The following is a 22,226-nucleotide window of genomic DNA, read 5'->3' as shown; positions in this document are numbered from 1 at the left end:
ACGAAGCGGGCGAGATATCCCGAAAGGGATCGAAGGACGTAAGGAGGCCGTAAGGGATGGGAAATGATTCCAAGGACCTCGTCGCAGCGACCCTAAGGAAATCGAGAATCAAGATTCGAGGACCGACTAATCAAAGACACTCGAGTGCTCCGGTGGATGATGGAAGGGGGGCTGGCGTAGGTCCATCCAAAAATTCTCAACCCCATTTTCGGGGGCTCAAACTTCCCTCCGGAATCCCTCCTCTGTTCTCATTCGGCTGAATCTTCCCCGCAATCTCATCGGTCGTTTATTTATACACCCGGTTGATATGAGCGATTCCCTTAATCCGGACCGATTTCACTCGGTGAAAATTTCTCCCACCAAATCGAAAAGGAAATAATAACGTCGGGGGTGTTGCGAGTGATAACGACAGGGTGCGCGGGACTTGAATTTGACGGATCCTGAGTTTCATCTCCGGCTCCGAGGGTTTTGCCGTGGGGTAGCAGATGACGGATATGGTCTCAACCACGGGCGACGCGAGTATATCGGACGATCAAGCTGCCGAGGGGTGGAGGAGGTCCTTTGATTTTTCTAATCTTGAATTAACGTCGCAGCTCTCTGAGGATGAGGAGGAAAGCGAACGCGGTGTTTTATTTTCGTTGCGGCGAACCGGAGTCAAACTTTTACTCCAATCTTCGTACCGAGGCTCGCAATGATGCAATTATACGTGTATGAAAAACGGTTAAGAAGAGATAAAAATTTGGTCATAATGGCTCTTTTGAAATTAGCTTAATCTTAAAAAACTTTCGGTAATAACTATGCGGGTGCAGGAAAGATTTACGAATAAATTTGCGAGAATCAGGTTATACATGAACTTTATATTCGAACGAAAGAATAAATCAGCTTGACATAACGGCGTAATGGTCACGCAATTGGAAAATCATAGGGATTTAAAAAGAATGAACAACAGCGTTGTATTTTTAAAGTTATCAACAACTGAAGGTTATCAATATTTTTTTCACGTGTCTGGGAGAGATTCTTTCGATACAGTTTTTACCAAATTAATGTCCGCGAAATTGACGGAACCACACCTGACTTCTAGAGATTGGATATATATTCGTAGGTGAGGGGTAGGCGGCGAGGCGACGCCCTCCTTGTCAGCGCAATCAGTTCCAAATTGACCCTTATCCCGCAAGATTAACCGGCGCTTGTTCGGAGAGTCCCCGTGGATGACCAAAGCTTTGGGTAGTCGTCGGGCGTCGGGACGCCGGGATGAAGCGACGTCGCAGCAGCGCCGGCTATGCAGACTACAAGGGTCGACCGACCGTTGTAATCCGAAGCACAAACAAATCCGAAGGCAGTCAAGTTACATCGAGTAACCGAACGTAACGCGGTTCCCGGTCCCACGATGCGATGGTCCGCATGCTATAATCACCACCCGGTAATTATAACTTGGCCTAATTGCTAGAGAAAACTGAGGGAGGTCACGTCAAATCCTCTACAAACACGCGCCCGCGCCCTTCCCGAAACAACCGCCCTGGGACCCGATCCACGTCCCTCCTACGTCCTTGTCCCGTTACCCGGAAGTGTCTTAAAGTTCGCGGATAAACCACGCGTCGTTGCGAGCTCAAGAAAGACCCGAATAGTATCAGGATGAGAAATATACGTAATGCGGAATGAGCGGTGTACGTAGTTGACGGCTTGCAGCGTAACGGTAACATCTCAAATTTACCATGATTCGTACGGGGAACCTTCAACGTCACAAGGTCGAAGTAAAAATGGTCTTAAAGACGATTCTCATACGGTGGGTTAAAAGAGAGTTCGGTTTTTTTCACGCTTATATCGCAAGTATCGAATTACGTGAACACATTCATTACGCAGCCAAGTGTCTGTAAGACGGTGGGTATGGTTATTTTCAGAAAATAAATCCTGTTTCTGAGTTAATCATTTTTATTTTTTTTTTTTTTTGGATCAGGTCTTTTACTTCTCAAATGCTTGTCTTGACGTACCGAAACAATTCTACCTGAAACCGTTGATAATTACTTAACTGATAGTATTAATTGCTTTCAACAAGGAGCGCTGCATTGGTCCCCATAATTCTGGTATTTAAGAGGAAGACCTGGACTAAACTCGGAATAACGGGAAACAAGGTGCGAGAATAGCCGTGGTCTGTGAAAGCTTCGCCCGTATCCTTATTCATCGACCTACGAACGGTAATTTCACTGCAACAACTTGAGATTGGGCAATGAAAGCACGAGCCATTGTGCACTTGCGCGTAAGAGGTGATCGAGGTATAACCAGGGATCATCACTTAGGTGATAAATGATCGATGCTCAAACAGCCGCAATGAACCGACGTAACTATCGGGTAGCGGCTGATTAGGGTCAGCTCGGAAAGCTCGCGTGCGAGATTTGGAACACCTTTGGCAAACCCGTTTCGCCTACACGCGACTGTTAAAAATCAGTGAAGTTTCGCTGAGGGTGCTAACGACGATGATTACGGACGCTCGTAGTGCTGAATACACCGTTGCCGAGTACCGTCGTGAAGTCGGGGTGAACGAACGCGGGCTTGACCGCTATTGGCGAATTGAAACACGAGGAGAGGCAATGAGCGGATGTTTTACGAGCCTCAGATTCGCGCGAATCACGAGGCAATGCATACATAGACCGGATTTCGCGAGTGTATCCGCGTGCATGGGATTTATTCGTAACGTGCCGCCGGACTGTCCGTGCGGGCGAGGACTCAAGGACCACGGAAAGCTTCGGGTAGCAAAGCTCGCGGGAAAAGCTCGCTCTCCCTAATTTATGGGTCGGAATGGAAAAACAGAAGCCAGTCGACCATAAAAAGCATGTAAACGACTATACGCGGGTAGCCAACATCGCGAGAGACAATGAACTGCCGTTTTAATGCGGAATCAACGCAATATTTTTCAATAAGGGTCCCTGGAACGCATTACCGGTCTTCGGGTAATGTATCGCCCCGGTAACGACTCTCCCTCTCTTATTCTCATACTCAAGACCTCGCCGAAACGGCCTGCAACGAGTAAGAAACTAGTCGTACCTACGCCATAGATTTTCATGCTTCAGAGTCTGGAGAAGCCTTGGGGCTCCGGATAAACGACTGATTCCTGACTCGTTCTCGAGGGCTTGATTGGGAACGATTTTCCCTCAAAAGCTCGGCTAATTACAATCCCGCGCTGATCACCACCCAATTATTCTTCACTCGAAATAAGAATCTCTTTCGTTTTTAGTCTAGACGCAATCCACCATTTCCAAACCAGGTTTTTGCAATTGTAGAAATATCGGAGTTATCTGTGTTAAACGTGTGACTTCCGAAATGAAAAAAAAAGTTCTCAAATCGCAATCCGCAAAAATATGTAAATATCAGTCCAAGTTCCGTCAAGTTAGATTCAATCGAACCAATATCTTTTCAAACAATCGATCACCAAGAACTTTGAATAAAAACTCGTCATCTGGTTCATAATTGACGAAATTATGTCTTATCGAAAGAATATTTCAAAAAAGTAATTGAAAATTGTTCAATTTCACCCGTTATAACTTCGATCTTGACATATTTGCGATTTGTTATTATTTCAACCGCATTATCCGCCCGATAAATCGCTTAGCAGAACAAAGATCACGGGTGGAAAACGAAGGAATGTCAAGGGGTGGTGTTGGACCCCTACTTGAAACTGGTATCCGCAGCAGCAGGAGTCGAGGAGCTGGTCCCGGTACCGCAGTGCATTCGAAATAACCAAGAGCATCGCAAGATTACAAGTCTGCAGTATAAACCCTCCTTACACGGGGGTCGTGAGGACCTCGTCTAGGCAGCGAGTGAGGTTGTTGCAGAAAAGGGTCGGGGGTAAAGGGGCCGTAAATTAAGAGCTTCCAAGGGCTGTTCGAGCCCCGAGCGTCCTACGTCCTCGCGCTCTTCCGTTTTTCCTGTCTCTCTTTGCGGGTGCCCGACGCGCAGGAACACCTACCACTGAAGCTGGTTCCCCGCGAGAGTCGCCCGGGGATGCGATCACTTTTTAATACCGTGTTGCTGCCGCGCCGTGTGGTAATTTCATAAAATATTTTAAGACCCCAATAAGGATGGACGGAGTAACTGCGGCATCGTCTGCGCCGGTAATTCTGCCTCGTGTAATTAAATGGCGAACGAAAGGACTGCACTTTTCTCGCCCCCGTGGTTTAGAATTATTCACCCTTAATCAACGCACGTTTGTTAATTATCTCAAAACCGGCTTGACTCCTGCAGCACGTGTAATAAGAAGATGCAGGTATTTTCGGGGAAGGGTTAGGCCGGGATTCCTCGGGGGGCTTAAACGGAGGGTGCAGGAGGGCGCGGGGGCCGAAACGGCGAACAAGACTCCCCGAAACTAAGACCAAGGGAAGGTGGCGATAATTGTCGGGATGCCGACGTCTTATACACCCACCCTTGCCTCTTACAACCAGCAGACAAGGTTCGCGGACGGGATCGTAGATTACAAACGCTTTCGTCCCTCGCTGCTTCTGCTGCTGCAGCGACACGTGCTCGCTGGTTGAGCTCAAGGCGGGAAAAATATTCGCTGCATTTTTCATCCGATATGATTCACTTTTTTTCCCCCTACCTTTTTTTTTCTCTCCTTCGCTGTAATAAGAAGTGGACGATCGGTGTCTGCCGCCTGTCGCCACGTGCAGCCTGGTATTTCAGGGTGAGATGAGACAAAACGCGCGAGCAAAAGAAAGTGAGCATTTATGGCGACAAACAGCGCGGGAGCTGGCGGTAAACGAATAGGGGAGGGAATACCGGCCGGAAATTCCTACCCCTTGCAGAGTTTGCGACTATTTTCATCTCGCCGCCTGTGGAGGGGGTTGGAAGGTGAGGGTGAATGCAAAAGAGTCGGCGGAAAGGTGCAGGATTGGAAATTCAGGAGGCTGCATTTACACTTCAATAAACGTTATTACTACGTGTCGATGCAAATCAACAACAAACTTACTTCTCGCCACGGCATTTACGTAGGGAGTCTCGATTCCCGCGACTCTATCCAGACGCTCGACGCACGACGTCCCGCGTCCTTCTCCACAGCCTCATTGAATATAAAACGCATTACCAACCGCGGGTTGTAAATCATTGGGAATAGAGCTGAAGGGTACGGGATAAAGCCGGGGAAACGCCGTCGCGAGTATACGAGTCAAGTAATTTCGGAGCCGCGACGTTCGACGCCGCAACCAGAAACCGGAAATCAAACTTGTCAGTCAAAATCCGACCACCTTCTCCGACTCGAGTCCGCCGCTTTGCAGACGTCGCGTCGTACGGAAGATGAAGTTACTCTCGCGTAGATTGAAATAACTTTCAGGTGCAATCCTCCGTTGGGACCCGACTTAATTTCCCCGATTCGCGCCCGATTAAAACCTAAGAATAACAACGAAAGAAAGGAGCTATTCCCGTGCGTCTGGCAACGGTATTAAAATGGGAATATGGATAAAAGGGAAAACGAAAAACAGGGAATTACGATTGAAAGTCGAGCAGATCTGCACCGGCGGGCAACGAGCCAGTTACATCGGTATAACCAGAAATCCAATGAAAGCCTTCGGGTAATCGTTTCCCAGTTTCATCCCTCGGGTTTAGCCAGACGATGCGTCAGCGGTTAACGCAAGAAATGGTAAAAGAGTCGAAGGTCGACACGGTTCGTCGTGCCAGGCAAAACCCGCCGCCGATTGACCATGAATTAGCAGTTATTACGTCTTATTATTTGGATAAAAGTACCGAGAGCGCGAATGTATAGGAAAGGGGGTGAAACCCGCCCTTTCTCGAACGCCGCGGGCTGTGCCGGCTGACGTAGGGCGTGAAATTTGTCGCCATTGTGCCGTGGCAGAAACGGCGAGTAACACAGGAGACTCGCTAACTAGCCCTTGTTACGTCGCAGCGACGAACTTCTCGTCAGAGAATGCGAAGTCGCTGCATCGAGGGAGGAAACGCCGCAACTTGTCCCACATTCGAAATCCTAAATACCGACGACTGACTCTCCGGATTTTCCTAATTTCCTAGCTCGGCCAATTCTGCTCGTCCCGCAGTCGATGCCGTAAGCTGGATGTGTCACCGGATTAATTTTGGAGTCTCGATTAAACCACACACGAAAGAAACAAAAAATATACAGCAATAGATATACTTATCCGTTGCGCCAGTGGTATTTTGGAGTAGAATCTTTTAGCAATTTTTGTAAATTCGGGAACAACTTTGGCAAAATCTCCTTACGGAATTCTTATCACAGTTTATGTAAAATCTACAATTTATTTTCTTCTCTTCGACTCAGGCTGGCATTTATAGCCATGGGTCTTATTTTCAAGACTGTTCCGAACGTGATTTTATTGATCGAGATCTATTATCTTGCTACCCTTGAGAATAAGACCTGTGACTTTGCAGAGGAATATCCACCATACAAGTAGTCGCGACTTTGTTCCTGGTAACGATTTCCACATAACCGCGAATTGTTCGAGATACCGAGAACTTGTTGAGCAGAAGCGTTTGAACGCCCGCACGTCCGACGATCAGAAATCTTACAAAAAGAAAGGGATTCTTGATTCGTATTAATGTATCCAGAATAATGATTGTCTCGTCTTTGCGGGCTAAGACTGAAACTACCGTGCGTGAAAAAAGATTTGGCCTTCTGAATTATTGACGCGAATCTGGACCGATGCGATGTGCAAAGCGTATAACAGACGCATTGTTCGACGTCTGTGGGAAACCTCTCACCCCTGGCAGTGTTCGAATTTTTCAATTTTTTTGCTTTTTCCGCTTCGCATAAAAATGCTGTGCTGCATGGATGGTGTAGCAGTTAAACGCGTCGGTAAAGTCCCCTCGCTTTATAAATAAATCTCCCGAAATTGCAATCCCTGGTGATAAAATGCATAAAACATTCGGTAAATATCGGGAATGTCTTTTATTCCTTTGAGGGGTTGAAACGGTATTAAATTTCATTTTAAATGGTCGACCCTGTCAGTCCCGATGTCTTCCCAGATGTCACTCGTCCGACACAGTGCACACATATCTCTTCGACGTCTTTATTCCCACCCACCCCTGCTTCATCCCTCTCCGCCTCGTTCGACAGATATCGTGTATATACGTACGCGTATCTGACGCATTCGCAGAAGACAATCGAATCGTATATCATCCGTACCAAACAAGGAACGCCATATATACACGTAGGTTATGTATTATAATGTTTGAAAGAATTCATATTGGTACTTTATGAAGAATCGACTCTGCAACACCTGGCTAACAATAAGTATTCGAGTTAAACATATGGAAATATTTATATTTCCTATAATTTGGCAGATTGTCACAGTGGGTTGTATGAAATGCATATCAGTTTCGGAAAACTCGTGAAGATAACAATACAGGATTGTACCCAAGATTTATAACATAATCTAAACATAAGATAATGAAAAATTTGTCAGGATCGTTTATTTCTGACAAAAACTTTTGTACCGACGCATAATTGGGTAGCGATAATGAACACAATCCCTTCTCAAATTACTTTTAATTACTTATTCGTCATTCTGCTTTAGACTTTGAATGGAATTGCATCGTCAAACTTCCTGTCAAACGTCGAGAATACACAGCGTATTCGGACAGCGCGCAATCGATTCCTCTTGCAAAAATACCTCGATACGGTGCATCACAGAAATGATATCAACGTTTTTACAAACCGTTGGAATTTTCACCGAAAATTCAAAGAGCTTTACTTTCTTGTGCGAAAACTTATTCGTCGTCGAATCGATTTGTATGATCCTGATCCGATTGGATCCTCAGAAATCCAAAAAAAATGTCTGGAACGTCGTAGGATTAACAGCTGAGGAGAAACAAAGAAAACAAGGAATTTTATACTTTTTGGCCGCCACTTTCGATTCGTTGTTAAATCAACTTGAGAATATGCGCTATAGATTTCTTTTCACAAAATCCTCAGAATCCGCGTAAAATGGTCTGAAAAATTTCAAAGGTCATCGATACACTGCCACTAGCAGAATACTACGCTGCTTAAAAAACTTGAAATTGACGCAGGTTCTGTAACACGGAGATCGGTCTCCTCACCTTTTACTTCCTGAAATCGAACAACTCGCGCCTGCACCAGCCACAGGGGAAAACGAGAGATAAAATGGGATGGTGATAGGCCGCGCTCTTGATCGGTCCCTTTCACATCCTATTCCTAGGACTCTCATATCTCTCGAGATATCGAAGCTTCCCTCGCCCCAATCACATCCATCACCTTCTTATTCAGCTTTTTCCTTTTTTCATTCTTTTCAACCTTCTAATTTCATTTTTTGTCAACGCAAGGTCCTGCACCCGAACTCCCCATGAAATCGAAACGATCGATTCCCTATCCTTTCACGCTACTGGAAGAAATTTCGAACCCCGGTGTTCACAGAATTTTGCACTTCTGTCCGACCCTCGGAATCCTTTTAATCCCTGAGCGGTTACTTTTTTTCATTTCGATGTGCAAAAATTCCTCGCCCATTTTTTAGGTAGACCCTTTTGCGACGTCTGCAGTTTCGTCCCTGCACCGAATCCTCATGTAAGATAATGTTATATTTCACCCAGTATTCGAGTGCCTGGATATTAATTTTATTTTTTCTGCCCGAGACACTAAACGTATCATGCGCTGTACTCGCGGTACGCTCGATCTAGGTTTTTTACGATAAGTGACACCATCTGGCATTTCTCAATGCGGAAAACTTTTCCGATGTTAACCGATAACTGCTACTAGCACGTGAGATATTCGGTGCAGATCTCGCTGCACGCAACGTAATTCAACGAATTGCACGAAACACGTTTCAATATCTTGATTTTATTTGCAACGTGGAAAATAAAGTAAATAGTAAGACATCGTTAAATACCTGGATGAATAAATAAACTTCCAAATAAACTGGGGTTTCGCAAGAAAATTATACGCGATATTTATTCACAACTTCTTTCGGCAAGACAAACAGCGAGCCCGTGTAACTCATTGCGAAAAGATTATTTTTTGAATATTGGGCATATTTATCGCTGTTCTCATATGTGAGTTGGTGGATATTTAATGCGGGTAGAATATTGCAGGCGAAATGTCTGCCGTAAAACGCGATGGCTACGAGTACATATATACGGAGGAGAATAAAATTCGGACATGGTCCTGAAACGTGTGTACGTATACTCACCTACAGATAAGAGCCCAGACCTTAGAGTCAGCCGAGCCGGGCACAAAACTGAAAAGCGAGACGCGTGGGGATCGAGTCGCTGCACCTTGTGCCTTATGTAGCTTTATACCGGTGACAGGACAATTTGTGCGCATAAATCACTCCGCTACTTCTTTATAACGTTTAATATGAAATTCGCAGTCTCGTATATATCGTCCAGTACCAACCCGCTGCCTTGAGGGAAGAGACGCAGCGTACGCGATCGACCAGCGAAAGATGCCGCCATATTCCCCGAGCTAATATTACCGACCCCTGCACAAGCTCAAGCTTTCTCCGATTTACCATTTTGTCTAGCAGGAAAAAAATCGCCGATTTTCATTTAACGGCAACTAAATTACGCTGGTACAAATCAAAGATCGTCATTTGTAAAAGCGTTTGTGGTGATTTAAAAATTTCAGTTTTCTCAAAGAATAATTGCAACGCGTATCCGAATCTGTGAGTTAATTTTACTCGTCTATATCAGTGGAGGTTACTTCTACTCTCCGAATATTATATTCCCTGCTTTAGACGCGCGTTACGAATGCAGGTATTCGAAAAACTGCAGGAACGAAAGGAAAATATTGGTCATACATAGATTTATGTGAAACTGGAGACGTAATATTTGTGTCAGAGTAGCGTGTGTTTGACTAGACAACGGCTGCCTGCGGACGCGAGAATGATTCATTCGAGACACGTTCACACTTATCCTCTTTAGAGAATAAGTGATAATTCAACAAAGTCGAGCTACAATCGAATATGACGAGTTGCCGTATCACGTGTGCCCCAAATTTTATATCGCATCGCTTGAGGGGCAGTCGCGGTACAGTTTCGACAATGCAGCAATGGACTGAACGAGTTGCAAGATCGACGTGTGCGTGGATCACACGATCGAACACAATCGTGGTTCAAGCTCTGACTCCCTTAAATTCAACTCAGAGTTGATTTTTGAAGCCATCTCACTTTGAGACGCCTGTTACGGGAGTAAATATATGCAGCCTACGATCTTAGACTTGGAGAGGGTGAGAGAAGAAGGGTCGAGGGACCGCGGGGTTGCCGAACGGTCAAGGCTCAAGAGTCGGAAAGTGACCCGGAGGGTGCGCGGTGCATTCCCTGGGTCCTCAGAGGGCAGTCGAGAAGTTGGCGTGTCTGCGGGGGACGGGAAGAAGATTCATAGATAAATCGGTTGCATCTCGAGGCGCGTTCGGTTCTTCCTAACGTAATTGAAGAGGGGCGCCTGAGTAGCGATAAAGCGGAAAGCGTAGGAACATAAGCTGGGAAATGAAAGAAGAAGATGCGTTCTCCACTGCATTAAAAACGGATTGTAAATGAAGTGGTTTCTCGAGGCAACCCGAGCTGGCTGCCGGCGAAACAAGCCGGTATCGCCGCGCGTTCTCCGATAAATTTTCTGAAAGTTTAATTTCATTTTATAGGCATGATACTTTAGCGGAATCGCCTACACTTTACACTAACGGCCCAAGAGCACACCTACACCCGGAGGTAGAACGGCCCAACCACCCACCCACCCTCGACTCGCGGAGTGCTTTACCCGGCTGAGGAATTATAGGTTATTTCCTCTTAAATCATGACACGAGTGCAACTACATCGTGTAATTATTTCGCCGTTTTATGTGCCTACCAACTCGGAGCGCATGGCAGTAGGCATAGCCGGGATTTATAATACATGAGATCCGGGCTGGAAGCCGAGCGGCTTGATTCTGGTTAACGATCTCGCATCGGACCTCGCATTATAGTATACCCAGCGTTTACGAGTCTCAATTTTGGCCCTTTATGGGATTAGCCGATTTAACCGTACGGTACGTACGAGGCTTTCCTACTTCCTGACGGCTACCGAATCTCATCCCGTCTCCGAGCGCCTCTCTGCTTCTTCTTCTTCTTCTTCTTCTTCTTCTTCTTCTTCTTCTTCTTCTTCGCTCTCCCGATTTTCTTTTCGTCTTATAGTTTTCGTTGGCGATGCAGAAAAAACAACGATAATAATAATAAGAAGGTAAAAAAGAAAAAAATTACCAGCTGCACTGCAGCTCGCAGTTAATTAAATTGTTGATCAGAAACTTTCCTATAATATAGCTGCGCTTCATATCGGTGAAGCGAACCGAACCTCGCCGCAGCGCCGAACTGCAGATTGGATTGCTTTTCGTGCCCGAACTAAGTGTTCAGTTTTCCCTTAATCCGGATCGGAGTAGCTGTGCATGTTACACTAGTCGGTGGGATTCGCGTTTTTCATGTACGCGGATCTTTGCGCTACGAAATCGCACGACGCGTACGATCATCGCGACTGCAGGCAGCTAATCAAGTACAATAATTAAGCCCGGGTTTAATATCGGCTCTTCTTGGCTCGACGAGATCCCGCGCGATAAGCCTTGCCACGGGAGACGATCCGCACCTTGGCGATAACTTTCCTGAACCTGCATCCGAGCCTTAAGGATACGGCCGGCTTGATTGCCGGCATAATCCCTTGTCCCTGGAATTCTTAACGAGCTATGAAACGACGCGGGGCAACTCATCGGCATGGCGGCGACGTTAATCCGTCATAACCAAAATCGCGCTTGAAATATTTCATTACCCAAACCAAAGTGCAGGCCTGTTCGGTAGGACTGAAACAGCCGGCAGTTTCGCCGGTATACTTCAAGGAAATTATTTACCCATCAAAATGATTAATCAACTCGGTAAACAGGGTTTGCTTTCGTGGTGTAATAACGGAACGATCATCTCCCTCGTCCTTCTCTCTATCTCTCTCTCGGCAGACGTATGCTGAAACTTGAGATGCCTACCTTCCACGCTTTTTCACGTCGAAAAGTTTCTCCTTCGTCTTTTATTTCCAGTCTAGGACCCTGCAGCAGGTACGGCTTGTAGGAAGTTTCGGCGAAAATCGAGATACGGAAAATAGCGACGGCGGTTCAAGCGAAGCTAAAGTTTTTCACTCGGACAGACGTGGGACATCGGTATATTATATATATACCTATATATAACTATATACGTATCCATCTACCGTAGCAACTTTCGCCTCTGAAGCTTTCGGCCGCCGATTCAATGTAGCAGAGTACATCACGATGATCACAAAATCTCCGGTTTCATTTTGATAATAAATATCAAACCCCGTCCCGCTTCAACCAGAAACCTACCGCATTCATCCCGCGCCGTCTCGGCCGAGCAAACGTTGGACTAATATCATAATTGCTTTCAACATTATATTGGCACAGAACCTCTCAAGACTTTCGAGTCGGAGCAGGGAATGCTGGTTCAGTCAAACAAACATCTTCCGTCGACGATCCAAAGCTAGATACGCCAGACGGCAACTCGGGAAACCGCGCACTAACGCCATTGTAACTCGATAAACCGTCGAGGCATCGACCTCGATGAAAATTTGCTTTTCGATCGAGGTGAGAGCGCGCCTCCGGGATTGTTCGAACATCTTTTCAATCGTCGTAATGACAGCCGAGAGTAATTGTCCGCGAAACTGAGCACCTTGGACGACAAACTCGAGCCATCTCTGAACTAAACTGCGTACTGGAGCTTTCAGAAAGTTTTCCTTAAGGGAGTGCTACGCTCCATTTCAACGTGGACTTATTCTTGGATACCTCTAATTATACGCGTCTACGGATCACGAACGCGAAAGAAGGAATAACAGCCGGATTCGACATGCAATTCTAAACCAAAAACACACTCGTACATTATTGGTTAAAACCGAAGTGTATTTGGTGTGTTCTTCTTTAGCATCACGAGTAAAATACAGCTGTTACACCTTTTTTAACGATAGCCTCTGATAACAATAAAAATGTAAGACGACTGAGGCAATCGGTAGGGGCTGACTAATAGCAGCCCCTTGAGGATTGGTAGCGACTACGGAGCGTATTCTTAGAAAGGACTTAGAGGCTCGCGATTGAAGCGGAATATGAAGCGAAGAATTTCACAGCGGGTTAACGAAGCTTTTTTAACCACTGAGAAGAAGAAATAGTCGTCGTAATTGTGCAATTCTCGTACGGCTGATAGTCCACGACTTAATTTCCCACCGATTATACTTGCATGTTGTTAAATTTGCAATATAGTTTCCTTGGGAGAGACGGAGGAATAAAAAAAAAATCGAAATGTTTAATTTACATTCGGAATAAAGATTGCAGATAACGACATGTAGATGCGAAGGACCGCAGCCTTCGGATGACTGGAAAAGGTGCAGAGAGGAAGGAAGAAAAAACACGTGAAAAAAGAAAAGGAAAAGGGAAAAAAAGGTGAAACATCCGGAGCTTCGAGTTCGAGACAATTCCGCACGAACGAAATGCAAATCGGAAAATAAAGGTAACGTCGCGGAAAATTAAGTACAATTTGAATAACGTGAATAGTAATAGAATTATCGGAACGATCGATTAAAGCAATAATACTACCCAGCTTTGCTTCTAGCGAGTCGACGATCTCCAGATTATTATACACGGCGTATCAGAGTGATAAAAATTGCGATAGCTTGAGATATTTGAGATTGGAAAAGCTCTTGCAGGCTTGAAATATACTTTTCCCGCAAAACTCTGCGAAGTGACAACCAAGAGCGCAGGAATGTAATTTCGGCTCAGAAGTGCGTTCGAAATTTTTTATTCGGTTTTATTTCAAATCCGACTCGGTTATCGCGGCGATACGAATGTGGGGCAAAAATCGACGATTCGACGATCAAATTGGAGCGAAAGGGAATTTCCATTTCTGAGTAACCTGGTGGAGCGCACAGCGAAGTGCTAGGGCAATACCAAAGATTCTAAGATCGTAATGTGGGAGCCCTTGACGAAATGCTACGCAGGTTTGATTGTTTAACGCAGCCAGCGTGAACGAGAGAGGAGCCTAAGCTTTTAGCCAAGACGGTTCGTCGGTGCAGGAAACTGACTGGCTCTCTCGCAGGAAATTGCGTTCCATTGTAGCGGGACGGTGTTTGCTTTCGAGCACTCTGGATTTCTCCCACCATCTCTATACCCACCTTGCCTTCTGTATCAGATGCTCTTCGAATGAACTCTGAATGACAATTACACTCTCCCAAATCAGTTCCGCGATATTCGTACTCGCACAATATATACACACCTGCGAAAATTCACTTTTTATTTTCTCCACGAATCTCACGTATATTTACTATCTCGCAGAATATGCACGTTGGTGAGGATTTGACTGTGAAAAAACACTGATATCGAGCATTACTTCGAAAGTTTGAATTTGTAGAATACTCTCAATTTTGCTGTTAGATGGTTCGCGACAACGTACAAATTTCGGACGACAACTTTTATGCGAAAAGTTATTCAGTGCAGTGTTTTTTTATTACCTTTAAGGATGCGCGAATGAAAATATCCTTTTTCTAACAAATAGGTGTAGGTATAGGTGATACGGATGAAAACCCATGTGTTATTTGAATGGGAAAACGATAAGTCACTACCGAGCCTTATTTCCTTGAATTATGTTTTTCCGAGCTTCAGGCCGGAAATTGGAGAATTCAGAATCGGCCGATCGGAGAAGCAAGTTACCCTGTATTTCAAAATCGCTATTATTATGCGGTGTTTGCCGAAATGTTTATTAAACCCCGTATCGTTTCATTCCCGCGTCTTTCTTTCGTCATTCGCAAAAAAGAAGACAGCCATGTATTGCAGATGATAGAAAAATACGAATAGTGCGGAAAACGCGATGCATCTTTGGGGAAGAACGATAAATAAAAAGTGCAACGCCCGCGGCGATTTATTGCATATGAGTTCTCGGATTTGTCAATCGATCGGCGGGCCGGTGTGCGCGGCCTCCTCTAAGCCACTTATTTCTTCGAATAAACGCCATAAATCAGAGGTTGCCAAGGGTTTCTTCGATAACTCGTACGGCTGGTAATACGCGGGCCGCACCGTAACCGCGACGGCAGCTCTTGAGTCAGGAGGAAAAACGCGTCGGCTCTTCGGCGAATGAGGAATCCCAAAGAAGAAGAACCTAAATCACCATACATGACAAACACCCTGGCACAAAGATTCGCAAGCGTTTGAATAATCGGGTTAAAATTAGGCACAGATTTGAAGGTTTTTAACCAACAGGCGTCGAAAAGTTTTCACAATCATGAAAAATACTGCGAAAAACTATGGATGAATTTTTTGGTCAGGTAATTTTCAAAGAAGAAATTTAATGTCTCGTGATTACGCTCGTTGCATCTAAAACTTCTTATCCATACACTCTCTGTATCTCGCAGTAAGAAGGTGGGTAGTATGGTGAAAATCGAACCTTCGCTTCGACCAGCCAGAAAATCGAGTGTCACAAAAGAGCTGATCCGTATCAGTCGATTTATGACACGTAATTAAAAAGTCAGATTCCGGCAATCAGCCGCTCGTTCTTCAACGTGCTTTCGAAAAGAATTCTCGATAACTCGAACGGTTACCCAGGCGCAGACAGTGTCGTATCCGGTATGAGATTTAAATTAGATTCATGTTAGACGTACCCCGCAATTTTCAGGCCTTGATACTAATGAACCACCAAATGTCTCGAATATGATGTTACGCTTTCCTACGAGAGGTAATTGGTAATCATTGTCAGATGCTGGTTAGACTCGTTCCGAATCCTCTCTCGTACGAAACAAATAAATTGGGTTGTTAATAACATCCCGCCAGACGGAATAATCTTTCTTCTCGTTGCAAGCTTTTGTGACAGTTGTAGCACTAATTTTCATCCTCCACCCCCACCGTTTGCAACACTCTCATCCGAACTTTGTACACTTTTATTTCATTCGATGGGTTTTTCGGCCAGAGAATTATTGTCTCCGTTCCATCGGGCTACAAGTTATAGTCAACGCAAATCTCTCGTCGTTCGGTGTTTTTCATTTTGTTTTATTTTCTTTGGCACTGCACCGCCATCTCCTTTTGTCGCAGAGAAACAATCGGTAGAGAGTAATAAAAAATTATCATCAAGTTTTTTTTTCCTCATTTCAAGTCGAAAAGTGATGATACCGCGCCAGCGTTAAATAATTGGAACGAAATTCGGGACGGTTGATTGTGAATTTGACAGACTTTAGACGGCTTGTATAATTTCAGACTTTTTCGAATTTTTTTGGGCAACTAATTTCGTTTTCCCGCCGTGTAGTCAGTTCGTAAAGCTTCTTGCGGAGAACTTTAAACCCCTCGTCAATTACACAAAATTAATTATGGGTATTGTAAGATGTCCGTGACGATATCAAATTAAGCGGGAATAGAAGTTTAGCGTTAAGAAATCTCCGGGTAAGAAGATCCGGAAATCGTAAACATCGGTGAAGTTGTCGCCGCAGAGAATATTAAACAACAAATCGAAGGTCGGGATTGAAATTTAAATTGAAATTAAGAAGGGGGAAAAAAAAACGTACGAATTCTTGACGAGGAAAAACTAGAAGCGAGCTTTGACGAAGTCGGTAGTGAGATTGTGTTTAATTCGAACGACTGGGAACTGACTTGACATTCCCGGTGCCGATACTGCGTCAGGTTCGTACCTACTGGGTAGTCAAAAGTTTGCTGATTGGACTGATTGGACTATACCTATATCTGTCCAGCCTCGGGAGCAGTTGGGTTCTGGACCGATTGAAGTTCCCCGTACGAAAGGGGGAGCGAATCGAGCGGGGTAACCTTCCTCTCATTATACCTCCGAGCGTTCGAACACAAAAGCCGAACTTGCTTGAAAATCCAGACTCAGCGAATCGTCGAAACTTTTTTTTAATTTCATTTACTCTAATTTCCAAGGTAAATTTTCCAATAGTGACGCTGTCGAGACGAACGCGACCCGCCGTGCAGTCGACCCCCCTCGAACCATTGATTCATTGTGAAACTCGACGTTGCTTCCCGCGTTCGCTTCCATCGAGAATTTAAAGCAACTGGTAAAAGTTACGAAACCAGTTAGATACCTGATTCAAGGGGCTAAGGGGCCAAGACCGCCCTCGAGCACGCTTCGCGTACTTTCAATGGAATCAGAGGCTGCGATACACCGTCGAACAAACTTTGAATAATGTCTGAAACGGCATCGTTGGCCGATCCGACGCCGGCCAATAAAGTTGAATAATCTCCGGTGCCCGGATAAATCGGAGAATCGAAAGAACATCTGGCGAACACATTTTCAAACCTACGTACAACGTCAAACCGCTAATTCTCCAGAAACATATCTGTTTTTATCGCGTTGCGGTGGAGAGATTTTTCACACGTATAAAAAAATTTCAAGGATTTCAACGGTCGAGGAAAATAAATCAATCGTTGAAACGGATAATTTGATGAAGCGCTTTTTATTTCATCACCTGACGGATAACTACGACAAGCCAGTAGTATCTTCAATCATAAATTGGTGTGCTCAAGCCGAAGTTATTATTTTTTCCACCTGGGAAAGCAGAAAAAATAGCAAAACTAAACGGTACGGGAAAAACAGGGGCAGACAGAGAGCGGTGGAGAACCGCGTATATTTGAAATAAAAGTGTGCAAACAGGAGGGTAATCCTCGTTAAAAATGTTATTGCTCGCAGGATATGTGTGAGGGAGGAAACAACACTCGTACGAGTACACATCCGCGGGTATGTGGCAACAGTTTCGACGAAATCCGAGAGAAATCGCCGGGATTAGTCAGCACGTTCACCCCGGGTACGATTATGAAAACAAACAATGGATTCTCTCGGGTATCATTGTCCCACATGCAATATAAAAATGTGAAGCCCAGTTGCATGTAATCATATGCTAAGGCTGCCTGAGCGCCGCTGAGTTCCAGGCAGGCATAATGCCGAACGGGAACAAAGGCTTTCGTCATTTCTGGCTCGACGTACGCTGAAAATAAGCCAAATGCCGAAATCCAAAAAGTTATGTCCACGAGCCAAAACGATGTCGGTGTGATCGAGATACGATTCTCGGGAAAACTTACGCACGGAGCTTCGGTGCTGAGACGATAATTAACTAATCGAATCACGGAGCAGATGCGCCTTCGATTCATGAACCCAGTAGGTATGGTCCGGTTATGAACCAGACGATCATAATTTGCGAATTGACGATGATCAATTGATGGAAAAGAGAAAACATTTCCGACCAGTTTTCCGCCTCGGCTATTGGCGGCGCATCGTAATTAAAAGTACAGGACAATGGGTATCGGAGTATGCGGAGAATTCCAACTGACGATAATAGACGGTGGGAATTAATTATAATCCCGGAAGATCAGGAGCGCTTAATTCATCCCCTGACAGAAAGCCGCGTCTCGCCCTTACGGGCTGCGAGTGGACGGGTGTAGCTGACGAAGGTACGTATATGCTGTTATTTCAAGTAATGGCGTGTGTTTATGCACGCGAAGTAACTAAACTTGCTCTCACCCAGTCCTCGAACCCAAGGTGGATGTATACGAAGACCTGAGACCCCGTCGCTTCTCCTCACTCGCTTCGAATGATAATAAGATTTGACTCATTAGAAGTTTCGTTAGAGCGTTTGTTTGCCGTGCGGGTGCAGAAGAGAGTCAGGCTTCCGTGTCGGCGGCACCCGCTCCGAATAGAATCTCACCCTCGACAATTCTCATCCACTTCCAATTCAGCCTCTTGCTAATTCCGCGGATCTCAGACTCCGTTTATCTCCTTATCGGGTTCATCGGGCGAACCGGTAAGCACAGCGAGACTTTTTCGCGGTAGGTGCACGCGAGCCTCGCGAGAAGCAAAAAATAAAAGCTCGTCAAGCGTCGAATTCCGTGCCTCGAGGTTCTCCACCTGATGCAACTTCGCCGTTCCTGCAAACGTCTTCGAGGATTCCCCCGTGAATCGTCGAGAGCTTCACCCGCACCCGCCCTTTGAAAGGACTTGTTCATCCCTCGAGTTGGTGGATCTGCAAGTACTCACCTCCGGTCGCTGGTTCGTATACATTTGAAATATCTATTCATCGGGTATGTTCAGAAAAAAATGTACGGTCGGTTGGTTCGTTCAATTATTTTCTATCTTGAATATATTCCCCGGAGAGAAAGAGGGCACCGGGCTTATGCAGCTTCACCATCCTCGTGCAATACGAACTGGCAGATACAACCCGGACGATGCGATGCCCGCCCACCTAATTACATCCTGTAGAATACGTCGGGACGCGGGGCTTTGTACAACTCACGTACTTCCGGTTATGGATACGGGGGTGTGCACACATGTTCACAGACACCCCCTACAGCCGCTGTGTGAGAATGCAGTTACGTTGTACGCGTGCGATTCGAAAGCGAATGGGAACCGGCGCCGTCGGTTATATTCTGATTTCTGAAGGTTCCGAGCCTTCCACCCCTGTTCGTCCACGTTGTACTTCGGTTAATTAGCATGCTCTAAAGCGGATCAAAAGTGGCGGATTTCTCATTCGTTCCTTTTCTTTTTTTTTTTTTTACATCAAATCGATTGCAGGCTCCGATCATCGGCGGCGGGATTGAACCGATCGATCCTGTGGCACGGTGGTGGGGGAGAGGGGGAAAAAAAATGAGGAAATAAAGTCGTTTGATGCAGCGAAACGGAAGAATGGATTTCTTCTCGGATAATCAAAGAACTCCTCCGAGAGCCGCCTTTGTCTCTAGGAATTTGACGATTTTACCAAGACCCATGTGCGGCTTAAGCGCCCCAGTTTCCTTTGACGGGACGAGGCAACGAAGGACGCACGCCGAGGAAAATACTTTCGTATAGTGTGCGAATATAATGACAGCGTAATGACGAAGCCGTTGAACGAGCGACGCGGGGCCTTTGGGCGTTATAGCTGTATAAGTTCCGCACAGTACGACCGGAAAATTAAATTCCAACGAGGCAACGCGTTCAACGACTCAGTGTGTCGGCGTCTCTCCCGGTAGGGTGATATTTTTTCACCATTTGGATTTTCCCTCTCTCGTCATTTCTTTGACGTTCATCCTTCGCTGATTCGAGGAGTTTACTTTATTCCCCGCAAAGGAAAACGGGATAACAATCGATCGATAACGCGGATACCGCGATGGCTGCTTCAATCGGCGTCGGGGAAGGGGAAAATTTCCAGGACCGAACCAATTGAATAAATCAATTTGCAAGCTTTGACCGAAGGTCATTCGAACCGCGCGTTGATACGGACAAGCCGACGGCCTCGGGTGTGAGGAGGCAATAGAGATTTGGTAGGCTTATTATCACGTTGGCTAGATTGGCCAGCGGTATGAATGATAAATCTGGACTAGGCAAATGCAGTAATTAAACATTGGCTAACGAGTCATCTATATGGTAAACAGGACGGCTGGCTGGCTGGCTCAACGCTGAAATGGTCTGGCTTGATGCCTGTACCGCGGTCGAAAAGCCATCCGCAATATCGAACAAAACCAGAGCTTATCGCGCTGTTTCTGCGTCCGATTGTCCCTCGAGTCGAGCGCAGAGTCGGTATATTTTTACTCCCGCCTTTTATCATTTTTTCGACTTTTGAAAATACATATCTCGTCTTCTTCTCGCGACGGAAAAGCCGTTGACGGAATAAGAAATATAAATTCGTTTCAGTGTCCAACAATTGTAGGACAAGAATCTCTAGCGTTGTTCAATTTGTGAGGAAAAAATCTCGTCGATATTTACGGAGGCTGGTGGACGTCTCGAATGTCAGTATAATAAGAAATGTGGACCGGGGAAAAATTCTTTCTTCGTATGAATCGGGAGGAGATAAGATGAGGCAGATTGATACGGGTTCCGTTTTCCTCGGGCATTGCAGACCGTCTTCGGCGATAAGGAGTATCCGCGGCCATATCGGCCTTAGGGCTGTGTAGCAGACGGGGTAATTTTGATTCGACAGGAAATGGTATGCTTGGTGAAAAGTACTTTCACCGGTCCATCAGCCTCCCGTGGGGTTCGGCGTAATATATCCGATGATGGGAAGGATTCTCGGCTGCCCTCCAAGCCCATTATTACCCCCACTTCGGCCGCCGTTCGTCGTTCGACCCGCAGTAGATGGAGAGCTTGACAAATTGTGTTCGAAGAGACACGACGGTATATCGGGGGCAAAATGGGTTCCATATATTCTTCAGATTGAACATTACCACCGGCATATTTCACTCAAGTATTGACAATTATTCCCAACGACTCCGAGTTAAGAGCTGACGTGAATTACGAAAAACTCGGACGGATAATATTCGTATCTGGTTCTGATATCGTTGGATTTCCCCGTTGGAAATATTTCTTTCTTACTCTCCTTCGTGGAGATCACCGATTTTCTTCGGTATTGAGTTTGTATTCCTCCGTATACGTTGAGGCGTAGCCTAGCTTTGTCCATTTTATTCGGGTACCAGCCGCTCCGAAGACATAAATAACGGACAATGTCATAAAGGAATCCCATACCGGCCATAAAATTGATACCATAGATCACACTCGAGGAAAATATGTTAGATTGTAGGGTTACCAAAGGCTGAAAAGTCGCCGACGATTTCTTTGCGCTTACCGCTTATATTCGGCGAGAGTTTCGGAGTGTGGACGCGAATTTGAACGACGCCTGTTCCAATATCTTCAATTATTTGGATAGTCTTCCGTGAAATTTCAACAAAGCAGTTTGAACAGGATGATCAGGCTATCAGCGGCTAAGCAATGGCGGGTGGGATTTGACTTAAGGGAAACTTCATTAGACGTCGCATTGCTCGGAAACTTGGTAATTGACGACAATCAAATTTCGCGGTCGCTATACCGTTTAACCGTGTGAATTCCAAGTTTTCGATCTAACGACGTTCGAAGTAAAAGATGCGCGTTGTCATTGGAACGAATTCGGCGAGTAAAATAAACCAAGGTATCTACGGAACCTTTGAGCGAACATCCAACCCTTATTTGCGTCAATTTTTAGTAAAATATCACCGCCTGAAGCTAATGGAGTTGTTTTTGTACTAATTGGAATCAAGAAGATCGGATTAGTTTGACGCCGAATTTCTCTTATCCATACCAGCGACGAGTAATTCATGAGTTGAAATTCCGATAACATCGGTATTCTACATGACATTAACGACAAGACGCACAATCGCATTGAACAATCTCGACAACAGATATTAATCTTATTACAGATGTTACACGCGCTATTTAAGATTAACATTCTGAGATATAATGAGTGACGACCCCATTTAAATTGTTT

The sequence above is a fragment of the Neodiprion pinetum genome, chromosome 6 (assembly GCF_021155775.2).
Source record: "Neodiprion pinetum isolate iyNeoPine1 chromosome 6, iyNeoPine1.2, whole genome shotgun sequence".
Lineage (NCBI taxonomy): Eukaryota > Metazoa > Arthropoda > Insecta > Hymenoptera > Diprionidae > Neodiprion > Neodiprion pinetum.
Note: the sequence above shows the minus strand (reverse complement) of the source record.